The following is a 20,102-nucleotide window of genomic DNA, read 5'->3' on the forward strand; positions in this document are numbered from 1 at the left end:
TCTTACTTCAGGATCTGTAGCTCTGTAACAAGAGGAAATATTTATCACCAGATGATGTAAGAGTTGATTATTAAGATGAACAAGGTCTTGTTTAATATAATTTTGGAAGTAATAGATCATAGTTGATCTTAATGCTTAATTTTAAGGAAGAAAATCTGTAGCTAAGACCAATAAAATTTTAAGATAAATGCTATTCCTCTTCCTCTTCTTCTTCTAGAATGCTTTGGAACATATGCTGACAAATGTCTATTTTCTTACTTCAAGTACACAGCTCTTTTTAGCATGATCACAATAATAGAAGCAAGAATGCTTGAAATTGAAATATCACTAGGTCCTACACTTAAAATTAAAACTGGATTACAATAAGGCAACACAACTTAAGATAGTGTTAATAAATTAACTTAATATTTTAAGATGCATTGTTTAGTTATATGACATGGTTCTCTAAAGTTTTATATGATCCACCTCATTCACAACCCTGAAATGGAGCTGAAAATTATTTTAAATACTTCTCAAGTTGTGTGAAATTATTTAAAGCACGAGACTGAGCATAAGTGTTAGTGACCTGTCAATTTTAAAGGCCGTCTAGCGCATGCGCATCGGGGTTTATATGGTCACATCACACATAGTTTACACGACAAGGATGCGAATAGTTTACGCAGGGCGTAAGACCCTAGGGTGACTAGGCAATTTGCCTGAATGCTGATGAAACATGTGAGGCCATGGAACCTGAAAATGCGAATGACTGGGGTGACTAAGCATTCTGCCTGAATGCTGATAGCCATGGGACTCCGGATGTGATGGAATGACATCTGGGACATATGAGACATAAGAGATGATTTGGCCTTTAAAGTGTGCTTGCCATGTAAGCTTGAGAACCTAAGATTCATCCCAAGAAACTGTACAAAATCCTACCATGGTGGAAGACATTTGCAATCTCTGCCCTCAGGAGATATAGATGGATAAACCCCTGGGCGCTCTTACCGGACCACTTAACACGCATCACAATCTCTACGCCAGCAGGAGACTCTTTCTCAAAGAGGCAAATAGATCTCTGTAAAGAATAAAGCCATCTCCAACTGAAAACTACATTAAAATGAAATTTTATTTTCCTCCAAGGGAGTGTCATTGGGGAAAGAAACTAAAGAGTACGCAGTATGCCCAGCAGTGAATGCAAGGAGAAAATTAGGTCATCTCCACCTTTGGAGGGTCCTCGCCTCACCATGGCTTGTTAGGCCTTATGTTTTGTTTTATGTTTATTTGTTTATTTTTTATTTTAGAATTCAAATTCTTTGCATATAATGGTTTTCAGTTTCTTGCTGTTACAGAACTCCTGAATGTGCAACTGAGTGGATGAGTGGGTTTCTGCATTTCTCTCTCTGTCTCTCACTCCCTCCCTCCCTCCCTCCCTCTCTTTTCCCTTGGATGCTTTTTCTTCTGTTTGTTTGTTTTATCCCATTTGGATGTACTAGCTTTTGTTTTACCTTATTTTATTTGATTATTATCTCTCAAAATCGTGCTTGCTTTCTAATGTGAGACAGAAAGGCAAACGGATCCAGATAGGAATGGAAGTGGGAAAAAACTGGGAGGGATAACAGCTGAGGAACAAAAATCTATTTTTCAGTAAAATGATAAAATAAATGTGTTTAAAGCTTTTAAATGTTACATTTGCTCTTGTCCTCTGACCAAAAACCATCAAAATATCCAATAAATGTGATAACAAGTTTCTGTGTCTTTCAGTGCATGAGAAGCAAATCAACTGAGACACCTTCATAGCTGAATCTTGTGTTGTCTGTCTACTACATGGGCATCACATTACTCAAAGTATTATGGGAGACATACATGACCATATTGGAATCGTAGGATTGCTACAGCATGACATGCTTTCTCTCGAACTCTTCAAATGCTATTTTTTTTCAGGACAGTGCACACATAATGAATATAATCAGCTTCCAGAATAACCAGTGAAAGGGCGAAAAATGCTTCTTTCTTCCCTTCTTTTCATAGAACAGACCCTAATGTGGTAATTACATTGCCACTTATATGGTCGCATGATAATTAGTTTAATCAACTTGAAAATGACTGTAATGAGACTAATGGTCTTGGCAGGAGAAAAAGTTCATAGTTGAAAACTCTAAAATCCCTGTTTCTGTGTTTAAATGCTTTTACTCCATCTGTTTTGGTGACACGAAACTAAGATATTACAAAACAAATTTGACCATTTCAAACATCTGTTCCAATACTCTCAAATCTCCTTGTTCCTTACTAACCAATATTTGAGTTCCTTTGCTGGCATCTAGGGCCTCTGAAAATGGCATATGAACAGTTCCAAAAAGGCCTTCTCACAATGTCTAGACATCATTAAGAAAGCCAGATTATGAAGGTGCGGACTCACAGCCAAAACAGTAGTATATGTATTTCCTCTCAAGAATATGTTGTTACTAAACATATGATTATTGGTTCATTTAAAATTCAGCTTGAGGACACACTTTAACAAGGGTGATAGGTGATTTTCTTCCTCTGCCACAACAAGCTGATATTGCATGAAAATTATTGAAGCTAAAAATGATAGACTACAAGAACTATGTTTATTCTACTTGTCATACATATATACATGACAAATATATGTATATATTCCAAATGTGTGTATTTATATACACATATATGTATATATAATTTTAAAGCAGACTTTAGGTCAAATGAAGTTAATTGCCTCACCTTTCAAAAAGAACTTTTTTATTTTCTCCAGTAGAGTGAGTAACACAGGTGACCTTATTCACAAGCTAAAATGTCATCTTGTCACCTAAGCTTGCAAACTTTCCAAAACAAGCTCATTAGCAAATAATGATGCCAGGAGAGTAACTTTTTAAATGTCAATAAATACATTTTACATCTTTCTGATAATCTCTGAAAAGCAGAAAGCAAGCAGGTAATTATCAGAGGAATGGATTTCTCTCTAGACAAAGTTATAAAAAAAATTCTGTGTAACTTCAAAAGTCATATTTAAAGCAATGGGAATCGATGATTCTTCTTTTTCACAGTGGGAGATTTTTAATAATATTCTAATCTATACATGACCTATTTACAGAGAACTCTGCTGATGGCATGTAACAAGCATGAAATGATGGCAACATTTTCAGTAATGTCTGCTTCAGCCTTTAATTATGTCACCAAATTATTTCAGAAATACTTTCCCTACTCAAGGGGCCAAGAAAAGAGTGGGGTGGGGCTGGGTAGGGTTAGGTGAGTTACAGAGATACACACACACAAGCATGTTCACTCACACACACACACGCATGGTATGGGGTGGGAGGAACAGAGGAGGGAGGAAGGGAGAGAGGCAGAGATTCAAGCCAATGGGAGCACTGTATAAAACAACACCAATCAAATTTTACCTGGTTCATATGTATGCTGGAGCTTTTGAGTACATTTTGTACAGGGTGAAGAATTTCTCCAGGTTGCCATGGCACAATGCCTTCAGTAAGTATTCATAGTTCCCACATAGCTGAATCTAGGTTTGTGGTATTAGTGGAAAGTTAAAGTGGTATTTATAAGGAAATCGTAAGGACTTAAAGTAGACTTTAAAAAATAGTTATAAGATAAAAAAGAGCACTGCCTATTTGTGCCTTATCCAGAAAGAAAGATAACCCCGAATGCATTATCCAGGGACATTAGTGTCCCTAGTAATGTTCCAGGGAAACACGAGTAGTATTTCGGGGAAAGGACTTCGTAATTCATCCCTCTAGACTGGTCTCATGACCACTACTTTGCTGGGTTTCAGAACTCAAAAGTGCCTTTGTTTTTTTTTTTTCTATGTCCTTTAAATTCTTTTTTTTTTTTAATTTATTTATTTATTAAGGATTTCTGCCTCGTCCCCACAACCGCTTCCCATTTCCCTCCCCCTCCCCCGATCAAGTCCCCCCCCCCTCATCTGCTCGAAGAGCAATCAGGGTTCCCTGACCTGTGGGAAGCCCAAGGACTGCCCACCTCTATCCAGGTCTCGTAAGGTGAGCATTCAAACTGCCTAGGCTCCCACAAAGCCAGTACGTGCAGTAGGATCAAAAACCCACTGCAATTGTTCTTGAATTCTCAGTATTCCTCATTGTCCGCTATGTTCATCTAGTCCGGATTTATCCCATGCTTTTTCAGACCTAGGCCAGCTGGCCTTGGTGAGATCCCAACCCTGCAACTGACAAAGGTTTGATCTCCAAAATATATAAAGAACTCAAGAAACTAGACCGTAAAAGGCTAATCAACCCAATTATAAAATGGGGCACTGATCTGAACAGAGAATTCTCAACAGAAGAACTTCAAATGGCCAAAAGACACTTAAGGTCATGCTCAACTTCCTTAGCGATCAGGGAAATGCAAATCAAGACAACTTTAAGATACCACCTTACACCTGTCAGAATGGCTAAAATAAAAAACACCAATGATAGCCTTTGCTGGAGAGGTTGTGGAGAAAGGGGTACACTCACCCATTGCTGGTGGGAATGCAAACTTGTGCAACCACTCTGGAAAGCAGTGTTTCGGTTTCTCAGGAAATTCGGGATCAACCTACCCCTGGATCCAGCAATACCACTCTTGGGAATATACCCAAGAGAGGCCCTATCATACAACAAAAGTATATGCTCAACTATGTTCATGGCAGCATTGTTTGTAATAGTCAAAAGTGCCTTTGAAATGTGTGGGAAAATTTGCATTTGTGAAGCCCAAACCTTAGGATAACAGAAAACACGAGTGTAGCTGCCAAATGCTGTACTGTTTTTACTTTTCTGCTTTTCTAGCACAGTATTAGAAATAATTCTGAAATGAATCACATATTTGTAGGTGTTCTAAATACATGTTTGAATAACTTTGATCTTTGTTTGTTTTGTTTTTAGAGACAGGGTTTCTGTGTGTAACCCTGGCTGTTCTGAAACTTGTTCTGTGGAACAAGCTGGCCTCGAACTCTGGGATCCACCTGTGTCTGTCTCCTGGAATGTGGAGATTAAGGGTACATGTCACTACTGCTCAGCATAACTTGGATTTTTATGAACAATTGCCTTAAGAAAATAAGAATGAAGGACATGTATAAAGTTTCCAGTGTAAAATGTATAGTATCAGGTGTACCTTGGTTTGATCCTGTTTGTAGGTTGTGCTGTGGTTGCTCTAACTTCAGCTATGATAGTAGATGAATGTTACATGCAGTCCTAAGCTGAATAGCCTTCTCCTTCCTGCCTGCTACTTTCCCAGACACAATACAACATCCTCTAGGAGCCAAAAGAGGAGAGATATTTATTAATGTTAAAATATGTGATTGTTTTTGCTTAATGAAAAGAAAAAAAACTGACGCAAGGTCTGTGATTTCTAATTTGCTATGGCATGTATGAAGATACGCATTCTGAAAGCCTCACCATTATCTTTGGAACTTTTAAAGGAGAAATTCTATAAACACAGATGGCCGTTATGCAATCATTTTAAGATGAATGTTATGAACGTTTTCTTATTGTCTCACAACTTCCCTGAACTATAAGCTGATTAGCTTGGCACTGAGAGTTGTTGGCAGTCATGCTATGTTTAGTATCCACTCTCATTTTTTACTTCCATGGAGGGTATTAGGGTCTTCTCTGTCCAAAGTGATCACTAACTGTGAAAATCAAATCATTATCGATTTGTTTGCAAACACGACTGTTCCAAAAGTGTGGCACAACGTACCCAGCATTAAGCCACTTTGTTCATCCAGAGCATACAAAAATACAATTTGGAACACCAACACTGGATAAAGAAAATAAACTTGCTTGTTAAATGAAAACAAAATATTGCATAAATATTGATTTTTTTGAAAGAAAAACAAGAGAAACCAGAACACAGCAAAATTTCTCAATAAGGGTCTTGTGATCGCTGTACATTGTGATCAAATAACTCTATCACCATCATTTCTTTCTACTTCTAACTATTTTATAACACATTTCACAGGGATCTGTCTTTAGAATGGCCTTTATTCTTTACAAAAGACCAAGCCTAATACAAAAGTTTAGAAAAATTTAAATAGTAATCTTTTGAGCCATTGATTTTTCAAAGAAGCCCCTTTGTTTGTCACAGACATGCTTTGCTGGTGGATGAATTTATCATTCGTTTCTTTTAACTCACTTTTTTTTTGAATCACTGAGTTTAAAAATAAAGAGGACATGAAGTGAGGATGAGGACGAGGTAGGGGTTCTGGAGAGGGAAGAAAGGGTTGGTATGTGTAAAATAGTTTGTGTGTGTGTATGGGCATCTCAAAGGATAAATAACACATTTTGAAAAATCACTTTCCTTATAGAATCTTATCCCATACTATACTGTCCAACCATTGCTTCCCCTCTGTCCACTCCTAGGTCCCTTTAGTTCCCTCTCCTATAGATCCAAAGTCCTTCTGTTTCCTTTTCAGAAAAAAGCAGGTATTGAGAAAATGGCATCACATATTAGGGTCTATTTAATAGTCATTGGATGTTCAATAATATTACTTTAAATTTTTCCTGCCCTATACTTTTGTGTTTTTTTTCAAAAATATTACTGACATGAAATTCTTGTAGCTAAGTATGTAAGTAATGACAGTATGCTTTTAAAAAATATTATAGAACCTAATTTTTTAAAGTGAGCTGGAAGGTAATATACTAGAATGTTAATTTTAATAACAAGTCAGGAGAATATATGCAATATATTTCATACAGAATTTATAGAAAGCATAAATCCTAACATGTTCTTAAGATAGATTAAATAAATATTATTGACAGGCATTTTATACACTTACCACTTAAGGAAATGTACAATAGAATAATCTAGGTTTTTAGGATGTGACCTAATGAAAGCAGGAGTTGGAAATTCACCGTTGCTTCAGACTTAAAACAATCACCTTAAGTGTGTACCAAGGGTCTCTCTAGTTTAATAAGAAGACATGGATCAATGGGCTATGTGATAACATCAAAGGACAGTGATAAATTACCGCCCTTTGCAACCACAGAGGGTGAAGAAAATCTAGAGGTAGAAGGGAAAATTATAAGATGTGCAAAAGCATTATCACCAAATATGTTTGTTCTGGAGGCAGATGATTCCAGAGTTTAGATGAGCCACTAAGGAGTCAAACCAGTGTTCTTTTGACAATAAGAGCAGGTGAATCAGCCTGGTCTTACTATTGGAGATCACTGTTTCTGGTCTGTATGGCATAATAAAATAACACGTCTTATCAGGTGTAGAAAATAGGAGGTATTTCTTTACTCTTATGGGGGCTACAAACCTAATCATACTGCCAGAATGATTGGTTACTGATGATGTCTCTTTCACTGGTTTATAGATGATTGTCTTCTTGGTGGTCATGTAGTGAAGAGAGAAAGGAAATCTTTTCTTTGCTGTCTTCCTTTATGTTTCATTTTATTCCTTTTTTATTTTATTACTTTTGTTGTTGTTAAGGACAATAGGAATTGATTTCATTAAAATGAAAAGTTTCTACTGCAACATCACTTGCCTTTCCTCCGCTGTAAGCTACAAATGTGCATGCGTGTGCACACACACACTCAACAGGCTTTCTAATTCATGTGGGAACAAATTACACAAAGGTAATAAATTATTGCAGAGGCCACAAATTATGTGTCTGACTTGACATGATCTATCAGCTACATGGAACAAGTAATACAAAAGTCAGAAACTGAAGATCCCATCAGGAATAAAGACAGTCTTAGCTTGCATTGACTTAATGGAAGGCCTGCATGCCTGGGAGGGCTAATATCATCACTACTGGGTACTCAGTAGAACAGGTTAGACCCTGGATCACCAATGTCTATTTGGGGAAATGATAAGAGACTAAGAATCACACAAAATCTATAGACATGTCTTGTCACCAGATGCAGTCTCTGTTTGGCCTCAGTTTGCACTGACCAAAGGGGATGCACAGGGATGGTCACAGAAACCCAGTAGGCTGTTGGATTTAAACTCTGTATTGCACAGAAAAACATTTGGGCTCCTTGCACACTAGTTAGTCCTTCACAACCTGTTCCAAGAATGCTTCAGCTCCACGAGATTTTGACTCACAAGCAATTGTTACAATAACTTCACTTCTAGAGCAGAGTCTGATTCTGTCTTTGCAGAACAACTCAGAAGCCCACAGTGGCCACCATGTTCAGAAATAGGATGTGGTCACTAATTGTAAGCAATGCAACTCGGATAGAAAGAAATCCAGGAATGTCACAAAGCCACCATAAGCACAGCAGCCTACCGCCATGTTCCAGGGAAGGTGTATCAAATCTGCTCTGGCAGAGGAGGGTTTCCCCAATGAAACTGTTAGTTTTCCTCCCCTCTGCTCCAGAGAAGGGTTACAGCTCAGGTCAGCTAGCGGAGGATTTCTTCAGCAAAAGTAATTGACTCCAATGATAGTGTCGTACGGCACACAAAAACCTCACTCAAGAGATTTATTAGGAAGAAAGACTCCAGGAGGGTAGGGAAGAAATGGCAGCAAAATGAGCAGGGTAGAGAGCTGCTGTAGGACAATGGTCTTTTATCCTGCCACTTATATTATTTTTAATAAAACACTGATTGGCCAGTAACCAGGCAGGAAGTAGATGCAGGATGATAAGAACAAGAAAATCCTGGAAAGAGGAAAGCTCAGTCTGCAGTCATTATCCAGACAGAGGAAGCAAAATGTGACTGCCTTGTGTAAAAGGTACCAAGCCACATGGCTAACACAGACAAAAATAATGGACTAATATGAGATATAAGAAAGGGTTAATAAGAAGCCTGAGCTAATAGCCCAATCAGTTATGATTAATGTAGACCTCTGTGTGTTTCTTTGTGAATGGACGGCTGCAGGACCAGGCAGGACAGAAACCTCTGTCAACAGAGACGCTATCTAGGATTTCTGGGGGCAGGGCTTTCAAAGGTGGCATGTATTGTCCTGTACCTTAATTTCTTACACATAGGTTATTTCATCCCTTTCCTATCAAGAATACTTCTACTTAAAGATTAACCTAGAGACTCACACTAGCCAATGTGCAGAGAGTAAGATATTTTCCCTAAAAGAGATATGTGAAAAACAGCTCTTTTCAGGGTTGAGAGACCATTGTAGAACAATTGTCAGAAAGATTGTAAAAGCCAGAGATAATGGCATGGCAGTGAGGCAGTGTTTTCAAGACTCAAAAGGGCAGAGGCACACATCAACTCATAGTGACTGTGACCTCATGCATAAATCCTAGAGAAAATCGTGCCAAACAAACCCAGCCTGGATGCATGAGGAACTCACTAAATCTCACCCCTGAGGACCTATGTGAAAATTAACCAAAATCTTCTTTCTCTGTCCTTCTTTTCCAGTTCCTCCAAATTATGGTCTAAAATAAGTCAATTCTACTGTATATTTAAAGATGACAATATGTATGATTTTATCATAACACCAGGTGAAACAGAAAATTAGAATGAAGAAATTGCTAACATGGTTATTTGAACACAAAGCATCAGAATCTTAAAATTTCATGTTATTTTAAGAGGATAGCAAAATCTACAAGAATTTCTGGAAATGGAAAAGATGCTCTCTGTTTTAGAAAAGCAATCACAGATCTGAGGATCTTCTAATTTTACAAAGGTTACCAAATGTAGCAGGGTCATATGTTGTGAGAAGCTGCGGGCTGTGTTCCTGCCGCCCCAGCTCCCAGATGCCTGGTTAGCTTATGGTCCGAAATAATTACACGGAAACTGTATTCTTTTAAACACTGCCTGGCCCATTAGTTCCAGCCTCTTATTGGCTAGCTCTTACACATTGATCTAACCCATTTCTAATATTCTGTGTAGCACCACGAGCTGGCTTACCAGGAAAGATCTTAACCTGTGTCTGTCTGGAGTGGAAGAATCATGGCGACTCCTTGACTCAGCTTCTTTCTCCCAGCATTCTGTTTTGTTTACTCTGCCTACCTAAATTTCTGTCCTATCAAAGGGTCAAGACAGTCTCTTTATTTAACCAATGAAATTAACACAAGACAGAAGACTCTCCCCCATCAGGCATAAAAATGCTTTTGTTTTTCTAATTGAAGTCAACCAAAATAACATAAGAAAAATAACAAAATGAATTACATAAAGATCACTACTTTTTCAAAGCATAATGAGACTTCTTTTAAAACTTGAAGAAGTCTGGAACGAACTAAAAAATCCATACATGTAAGGGATTTTTTTTTCTTAATTAAATCATGTGAAGAGGGAAAAAAAAATAAAAACACAAATATATCAACAAAAAAAAACCCTTCTTTAGCCTTTAACGCATTTTATATATCAAAAGCAATAAAAATTGAGGTACACTTGAAAAATGAACAACTTCCAATGTAACCAATGAATCACAAACAACTTGACTGTGTTATGATAGTTTTTACAACAGATTTAATACAAATCAGTATATGTTGAGGGCTTAACTCCAGTGTCTTACTCTTAACAATAAAAATATTCCTCATATATGAAGTCATATTACTTAAACATACAGTTAGACTTTCACATCTAAATGAAGCCATGAGAATATATAGCATATAGTAATACGATAAATAAAATGTTGGGTTGTATAAATATTTGGTTTTATAAATTTAAATTTCAGAATATTAAGTGATTATGACACCATAATTTAAAACTGAGTAATTACACTGTAAATCAGACTTCAGAAGTACATAGAATGATAAATCAAACACGCAAAAAACATAATGCCTACCTACAGTTCATATGTAATGTCACTTTCTGAAAGGTTATAATAAAATTATACATGTGCATTTGCCCTAACATCTCATGTAATTTAAATTCATTCTCCCATCAAATATTACATCTTATTTGATAGAAAAGTTTATTATTTGAAAGTGGTAACAACTCTAGTAGAATCAAAGGCAAAGATTTATTTCTTCTACTAAAGTGAAAGGCAGGTTTTCTATCTCATCAAACTTCTTGAGTATGTCCAAAAGTTCTCCTATCAAACTTTAAAATGATTATGAGATATATTTTTAAAGTTATTGGAAAAACTAGACTTTATTCATTGGGAGATGACATCTGGAATGTACAAATATTTTCCACACAATAGTTGAATTGTTTGACTTACTTAGATGAATTATTGGAGAAAATTATATTTCACAATACATTTCGATAAAAAAACTGTTAAATGTCTTTGAAAGTGCATATACCCATCTTTGTTATTTGATATGAGATTGCTTTATTAAAAAATTTCAAAGTTATCAGATAAAAAAGCATCAATGATAGACAAGATCAACATGATATATAAAGGGCATTTATCAGGAAAGTGATGGGTATATTTTGGAGGGCTGCACTACAGTGTATTCATGTATGAAAAAGTGGTCACACTATGATATACAAATAATATCAGAAATAACACACTATCAACTTAAATAAATAATCAGAGGTGATATTTGCAAACAGCTTTTGCAGTACATGTTCTACCTAGAGGCATGAGCCTAGAGAAGTGCTCTTCCAAAGCCAACTAATATCAGAAGTAAGCTGTTAGGCAAAACATACAAAAGTAAATGGCATTCCGAAGTAAGTGTTATCTGTGTGTCTCTACTCATTGAGTTAAAGCAACAGGATCCTAAAATCACAGCATTTGTACACCAACAAGAGCATTCCACTCAGTTTTCAAGATTTGTGACCTCATGACTTCATTGTAGCAAAACTTTCTCTGTGATCTCCAAAATTAACACTTTCTAACAAAAACATCCAGTATGGGGAATGGAGAGACAGCTCAGTGATTAAAAGCACTGACTATTCCAATGGCCCTGGCATGGTACCCAGCATCACATAGTGACTCACAATCATTGTTAACACCAGTTCCAGGGATCCAACACTCTGTCCTTACCTCTGTCAGCATCAGGAACACATGCGGCAGACAAACCACACTCAGACACATAATACTTTTTTAATTAAAAACGGATACCCAAAGATTTCTAATAAATTTAAACACTGTGCTTTTTAAAATTTGTTTCTCTAAGTTACATAACCCATCATTTATGCATGACAACTCCTGCTAAGAACCCGAAATTTCTATAATCATTTAGATTTGCTGCAGAATTATATGCCCAGAAGAAGTAGCTGTTATTTCAACATTCATAATTCACACTTAAAATACAGAAAGAGAATTTCTGTTTAGAGATTACTATGTTGGTAACCCAGGGTGGCACACGACCCTGAAGTTACATTGCTGTTTGTTTTGAACCAAAATGAGCAATTGCATTTACAAATCCTCTTAGCCAGAAGGGGAAACATATTTATGGATAAAGTTGTTTTAAGCACCACTGCTCAGTAGCTTCTTGTGTAAATCTGCTCCTCCTCCTGCTCAGTCCCTAATGTCAGCTAATCCTCAAAAACCTTCTAATCGCAGGATGAGTCCTTGTCACGTTATGGCACATAGAGTTGGATGTTCTTGCCCGTGAGTCATTTGCCTCCCTACATCAACAGTAAGGTTCTCCTGTACTCAATTGACTGGAAAATCCCACGGCATGATGTAGTTTTATAAATCATCAAATTTTAATTTATCTTAAGCTTCCTTAACATTTTATTTATTTTACCTCACTCACTAATGTATAATTAAATTAAATATTTATAAGTATTGGAACACCAATCAGCTTACTATACCAAGTAAAATCAATTTAATTTGTAAACGGAGGACAAGCTTGGCATTTTTGATTAAATAGTTTTGGAGGACTTTTTGAGTTTTCTATGACATTTCTTCATATACCGGTTAGTAAATAAAAATTTATAGGCATAGGTTTTCCATGGATTACTGAAAAATGACACAGAGTTTAAAGGAACCTTAAAATACATCGCTAGGACAATATTGATGACATGAGAATGAAATTGAAGGCATCTGAAGTCACTAATGATGACATAATTCAACAAATAAACAATGTCATAAAATGCATTGGTGAAAATGTCCTAAAATTTATATAAAGGTGCTATTTAATAAGACAGTGTGAATATGAAGCTCTACAAACATAGTTAGCTCTCAGCAGCTACAGTTAAACATGACAGCTGTATCAGCCCCTCGGAGTTATTGGCTACTGGTAGACTGTGGGTGAGGTGTCGTTATTGTTGGCACTAATGCACACAGAAATGAGCCCACCAGGCTCCAATGGGTAATTTAAAATCTATGATTGAACAGACGGTCTACTTCATCTCAGTGGGTCACAAGACAAAACACAAAGTTGAAGGAGTAAGTCATAAACAATGCCACACCAGTTTGGAATTATGATTAATAGGGTGGTATTTATTTAAAGGGGAAAAAACTTACAGATCACCGTCAGCCCTCTGCACAACCAGGAAGGGAGTCTAGTCGCCAGCGGAACAGGAAGTGAAGAGAGAGATGAGAGGGAAGTGGCCGCTTTTTTAAAGGGAGAGAGACCACGCCCCAATGGGCAGGTATCTCAGCGGCGATAGGCTGGAGGAGTGGGAGGACCTCCCGTAACACCTCCCCCTTTTGTTTAAATAAGAGAGTTCTAAACCTACTATGAAATTATATACAATAAGTACAAATATCCTATTCTAACTAGCTTAGGTCTTATATAATAAATAACTTGGCCAAGTCATGAGAGAAAGTAACTACATTTATATAGTCTTCAACCCCATCGAAGATCTGAGAAGGGAAATAATGTTACCTGGGTAATTAGGAAGTTCAGTAAAACAACTTTCAAAACATGCAACAAATCACAGAGACAACTAGCAACCTAGGCAATCACCCAAAGTCACATTAGCAGCATTGAAGCAACCAACATTGGCTAAGGCCTAACATAACTGACATACCATTTTCAAAGGCAAGCAACTTTTAAAAACTATCTTATCCTGTCTTGGAAGGATATGACAGCCCTGTTTTATCCATTGATGCATGCTCTGTATCTTTGTCAGTGGTTGAGGTATGGGCATTTCTTTGCCCCAAGGCCAGTTCTGCCAAAAAGAAGGCTCCAGGTGGAGTGTCTTTGGTGCTCAACATTCTCTCGGGAATAGAGTGGTGTTGCCAGGAGCAATTGTGTCTCACTACTGCAAAACTCTGAGTTAGATTAAAGGCCATTTTCTACAGCTCTTTGAAGAAGTTGAAGATTATCTATCTATACTGAGTATAATCTCTATATACCTAAAGAACCTGATTAGTCTAATTATAAATGACAAACTTAGATGACTATTAGTCTATATATAATTCTCAATATCTATCTAACTTAAAGACTAAGACAATAAACGACTGTGAAACAAATGAGGAAAATGGCCTCCAAATATAAACAATGTACAAATATACATTGCAGTAGGTAAATATATATCAATACACAAACATTATATAAGTATCTTAATCAGAGGTAGAAATGTATACTGCAATATGGTAAATATATACAATATATATATATATATCAATACAATATATGTCAATACATAAAAAATGTTTTAAACAGAGGTAGAAACATGCATGCATACAATAGTCAATATAATTTAACTTTGTGTCAATATACAAGAATCTATACCAATATATTTGTCTAAAAACAGTAACTCACAATTACAAATCTATTATCCTATCATCCCTTATTACTCTGTTCACCAGCTCCAATCATTTCAAGTCTTTTTATTATTGTCTTTATTATTGTCTCTTTTGAATCCTGAATCTCCTGACCTGCATGAGTTTCTAGCAAAGATTGTATGGTTCTTAGGAGTGCCATGATCTTCCTAAATGATAGAATATTCAAAAGAATACTGAAGCCTAGTAACCAGTAAATTAAGTTATCCCCATAGTCATATAAACCTTGCATGATATAACACATTGTATTGGCAACCAGAACAGTAAAATTCGCATTGGAAACGAAAACTGCCATATTACCTATTATCCAGCAGGTGGCGCTGTTGCCAAGTCGCGACAAAAACAGAGTCCTGTTTCAGAGTCCGCCTAGTATTTGTTAAAAACTGGAAAATGCCCGTAGTGTCTGTGCTGCTGGGGTTATACATAGGAAGTGGTCTCCTGTGCCCATGTGCTGTAGAGTACTTCCCACTTTCTCTTCTATGTATAACCCCAGCAGCACAGACACTACGGGCATCATTGAATAAATGGGACTTCCTGAGGCTGAGAAGCTTCTGTAAAGCAAAGGACACTGTCACTAAGACAAAAAGACAACCCACTGACTGGGAGAAGATCTTCACCAACCCTGCAACTGACAAAGGTTTGATCTCCAAAATATATAAAGAACTCAAGAAACTAGACCGTAAAAGGCTAATCAACCCAATTATAAAGTGGGGCACTGATCTGAACAGAGAATTCTCAACAGAAGAACTTCAAATGGCCAAAAGACACTTAAGGTCATGCTCAACTTCCTTAACGATCAGGGAAATGCAAATCAAGACAACTTTAAGATACCACCTTACACCTGTCAGAATGGCGAAAATAAAAAACACCAATGATAGCCTTTGCTGGAGAGGTTTTGGAGAAAGGGGTACACTCACCCATTGCTGGTGGGAATGCAAACTTGTGCAACCACTCTGGAAAGCAGTGTTTCGGTTTCTCAGGAAATTCGGGATCAACCTACCCCTGGATCCAGCAATACCACTCTTGGGAATATACCCAAGAGAGGCCCTATCATACAACAAAAGTATATGCTCAACTATGTTCATGGCAGCATTGTTTGTAATAGCCAGAACCTGGAAACAACCTAGATGCCCTTCAACGGAAGAATGGATGAAGAAAGTATGGCATATATACATATTAGAGTATTACTCAGCAGTAAAAAACAAGGACTTCTTGAATTTTGCATACAAATGGATGGAAATAGAAAACACTATCCTGAGTGAGGTAAGCCAGACCCAAAAAGAGGAACATGGGATGTACTCACTCATATTTGGTTTCTAGCCATAAATAAAGGACATTGAGCTTATAATTCATGTTCCTAGAGAAGCTAAATAAGAAGGTGAATCCAAAGACAAACACATAGGCATCCTCAGGAATATTAACCTTCATCAGGCGATGAAAGGAGACAGAGACAGAGACCCACACGGGAGCACCGGACAGAAATCTCAAGGTCCAAATCAGGAGCAGAAGGAGACGGAGCACGAGCAAGGAACTCAGGACCACGAGGGGTGCACCCACACACTAAGACAATGGGGATGTTCTATTGGGATCTCACCAAGGCCAGCTGGCCTAGGTCTGAAAAAGCATGGGATAAATCCGGACTAGCTGAACATAGCGGACAATGAGGAATACTGAGAATTCAAGAACAATTGCAGTGGGTTTTTGATCCTACTGCACGTACTGGCTTTGTGGGAGCCTAGGCAGTTTGGATGCTCACCTTAGGAGACCTGGATAGAGGTGGGCAGTCCTTGGGCTTCCCACAGGTCAGGGAACCCTGATTGCTCTTCGAGCAGATGAGGGAGGGGGACTTGATCGGGGGAGGGGGAGGGAAATGGGAAGCGGTTGTGGGGACGAGGCAGAAATCCTTAATAAATAAATAAATTTAAAAAAAAAAAAAAAAAACTGGAGACAAAAAAAAAAAAAAAAACAGAAAAGACAACACTGTCTTCCTCTTTCAATAACAGCAGTAATGGGTTTGTTTTCAAATTTTTAAACACAGTGTTAAAAATCACTAAACTGTTACCTGTTCTGTTTTTGAATTGGTCTTTTGCTCTTTTATGTTATGAACTTATTATCTGTATTTTATTTTAGTTTTGAACAAGTAATAAACGTTCATAGTTCATAAAAAAAAAAAAACAAAAAAAAAACTGGAAAATGTAAGTTGCTCAACAAAGTAATTGTAATTAAATCAATTCCAGAGACGGAACCAGAAACCCAGAATCCTGGGGTAGAGAAGAGCAACCTGGAAGCCGCTTATGCCTCAGGGGTTGCAGCTTTCAGCAACCACGTGCTCTGGTTAGTGCCACTTAAGAGCTGTGCTTGCAAGTGAGATTTAAAAACGACTCAGAAAAGAGCAAACCACGCGGGCCTGTGGAGTTTAAATCCATGTGGGGAGGCCAAGGCCGCCCGGCGGGGGCTGAGGAAGGGAGGGCTACCGCCAAGCCGAACTCGCGGCCGGCAGCCAAGCAAGGAAAGGAGAGGTTCTAAAACCAAATGTTGGGTGCCAACTGAAGGCGTAAGTCATAAACAATGCCACACCAGTTTGGAATTATGATTAATAGGGTGGTATTTATTTAAAGGGGAAAAAACTTACAGATCACCGTCAACCCTCTGCACAACCAGGAAGGGAGTCTAGTCGCCAGCGGAGCAGGAAGTGAAGAGAGAGAGGAGAGGGAAATGGCTGCTTTTTTAAAGGGAGAGAGACCACGCCCCAATGGGCTGGTATCTCAGCGGCGATAGGCTGGAGGAGTGGGAGGACCTCCCATAACACAAAGTCATGAATGTGGGAAAGGAAGGGATATGGAAGGCGAAGATGAATGCCAGGGGTGGGCAAGATAGAGAATGGGGAGTGAAGATAATCAAAATGCATTATATCCATGTATGAGTTGATCAATTAATACAAGGTAAGTGTGTGTGCATGAGTGTATGGGTGTGTGTGTGTGCATGCATGTGCGTGCATGCATGCACACATGTGTGTAAAGATATCTGTTTCATGATTTTAAAACACCTAAATTTTAGCAAACTAGTTTTTGAAATTCTGTGAATACGGTGCTTTGATTATTTTTTAGCACCTGTGAAATACATTGACATACAGAAGACACTTAATAAATACTTGAAGAAAATTATTGTTGAGTACATGAATAAATGATCAGGTAAAGTATTAAGGAAAGGCACATTAAAAAGATTGATCTAACGTACTAGCTGATTCTGCATGTAACACTTGCTGAACACATTATGGAAGCAAAACCATTAAGATGGATTTGAATATAAAATATACTTTACACTCAAGGCTTTCCCATAAAGCACTGCATTATATTAAACTCTAGTCTGGGGAATTGCTTTGCTCTGGGCCCATCACCTGCATATTTTAGGTATCTTCCATTCTTGTTTATTTTTCTCCAGGATATATTAGTAGGGGTTACTTTATTAACTTAGCATATAAGTAACTTTTTTGTTTTGTTTTGTTTTTGTTTCTGTTTTGTTTTTTCAAGACAGGGCTTCTTTGTAGTTTTGGAGCCTATCCTGGAACTAGTATTTGTAGACCAGGCTGATCTCGAGCTCACAGAGGTACACCTGGATTTGCCTCCCAAGTGCTGGGATTAAAGGCATGTGCCAGCATTGCCCTGCCTTTTTTTCTTTTCTTTCTTTTTTGGGGGAACATATGTAACTTTTTAATCATGTCTTCCATATCTTGCATTCATTGTTTTATTATGATACCCTGGCAATGTTCCGTGATAAAATACCTTATTACAATTTCAAATAAGACCTGTTGAATGGAGAAGATAATTCTGTAGCAGGTAAAATTTATTTTGTGATTAATCTACAGAGACAGTGTGACATCAGACAAAACTAGTTATGACAACAGTATAATTGTACGGGATATTGTATTGTATTGGCGACCCTGTGCAAACAGAAAACAGCTCAGAATGGCTTGTTTATAGTAAACATAAAATAAAAATCTGAGTAAATTACTGTGTTGGAAGTTTTGTTTTGTCTCTCAGAAAAAACCTTTGCTTAAATAATCATTAATAAAGTCATTATTAAAACATTTCATTTAAAGTCGTTTCTACTAATGTATTTAGTGAATTTAGTCAGTGACAAAGTCACCATTTCAGAGGAAAGAGCAGCAATATCTATGTGTTTATTCACCAGAGCCATTTTTGTTTAGGAGTGTTTAGGGTCCCTAGTACTACTGCAGGGAAGGTATTAAATCATGGCTGGATTCCCAAAGTGGTTGTACAAGTTTGCATTCCCAGCAGAAATGGATGAGGATACCCCTTACTCCACAACCTCTCCAGCAAAGGCTATCATTGGTGTTTTTGATTTTAGCCATTCTGACAGGTGTAAGATGATATCTCAAGGTTGTTTTGATTTGCATTTCCCTGATCACTAAGGAGGTTGAGCATGACCTTAAGTGTCTTTTGGCCATTTGAACTTCTTCTGTTGAGAATTCTCTGTTCAGTTCAGTGCCCCATTTTTTAATTGGGCTAATTAGCATTTTAATGTCTAGTTTCTTGAGTTCTCTATATATTTTGGAGATCAGACCTTTGTCTGTTGTGGGGTTGGTGAAGATCTTCTCCCAGTCAGTAGGTAGCCTTTTTGTCTTAATGACAGTGTCCTTTGCTTTACAGAAGCTTCTCAGTTTTAGTAGGTCCCATTTATTCAATGTTGCCCTTAATGTCTGTGCTGCTGGGGTTATACATAGGAAGTGGTCTCCTGTGCCCATGTGTTGTAGATACTTCCCACTTTCTCTTCTATCAGGTTCAGTGTGTTCAGACTGATATTGAGGTCTTTAATCCATTTGGACTTGAGTTTTGTGCATGGTGATAGATATGGATCTATTTTCATTCTTCTACAGGTTGACATCCAGTTATCCAGCACCATTTGTTGAAGATGCTTTCTTTCTTCCATTGTATACTTTTAGCTCCCTTGTCGAAAATCAGGTGTTCATAGGTTTGTGGGTTAATATCTGGGTCTTCTATTCAATTCCATAAGTTGACTTCTCTGTTATTATGCCAATACCAAGCTGTTTTTAATACTGTAGCTCTGTAATAAAGTTTGAAGTCAGGGATAGTAATGTCTCTAGAAGTACTTTTATTGTATAGGACTGTTTTGCCTATTCTGGTGTTTTCATGTTTTCTAGATGGTTTTTATTTCTTGTTTCCAATCATTTATCATAGATATATTATATTTACTCACTGTGACTCAGAGAGTAAATTTAGTATATCAGTAACACTAATTTTGTTTACTAATTTTTGAACTTCTATGGACTCCTCAGCTTTTTAATTATTCATTCAAAACATCACTGTTTATTTTCTCTTTGTTTTTTCGAGACAAGGATTTCTGGTTGTCCTGGAACTAACTCTGTCCTAGAACCAGGCTGGCCTAGAACTCATAAAGATCAGTCTTCCTCGGGCCCCCAGCCCTGGGATTAAACACATGTGGTACCACACCCGGCACTGTTAACTATCTTAAGAGAAATAGTCAGGTGGTGGTGGTGTAGGCCTTTAATCCCAGAACTTGGGAG

The sequence above is a fragment of the Microtus oregoni genome, unplaced genomic scaffold (assembly GCF_018167655.1).
Source record: "Microtus oregoni isolate MIOR12 unplaced genomic scaffold, Mior012 000040F_ref0000088, whole genome shotgun sequence".
NCBI classification, from domain to species: domain Eukaryota; kingdom Metazoa; phylum Chordata; class Mammalia; order Rodentia; family Cricetidae; genus Microtus; species Microtus oregoni.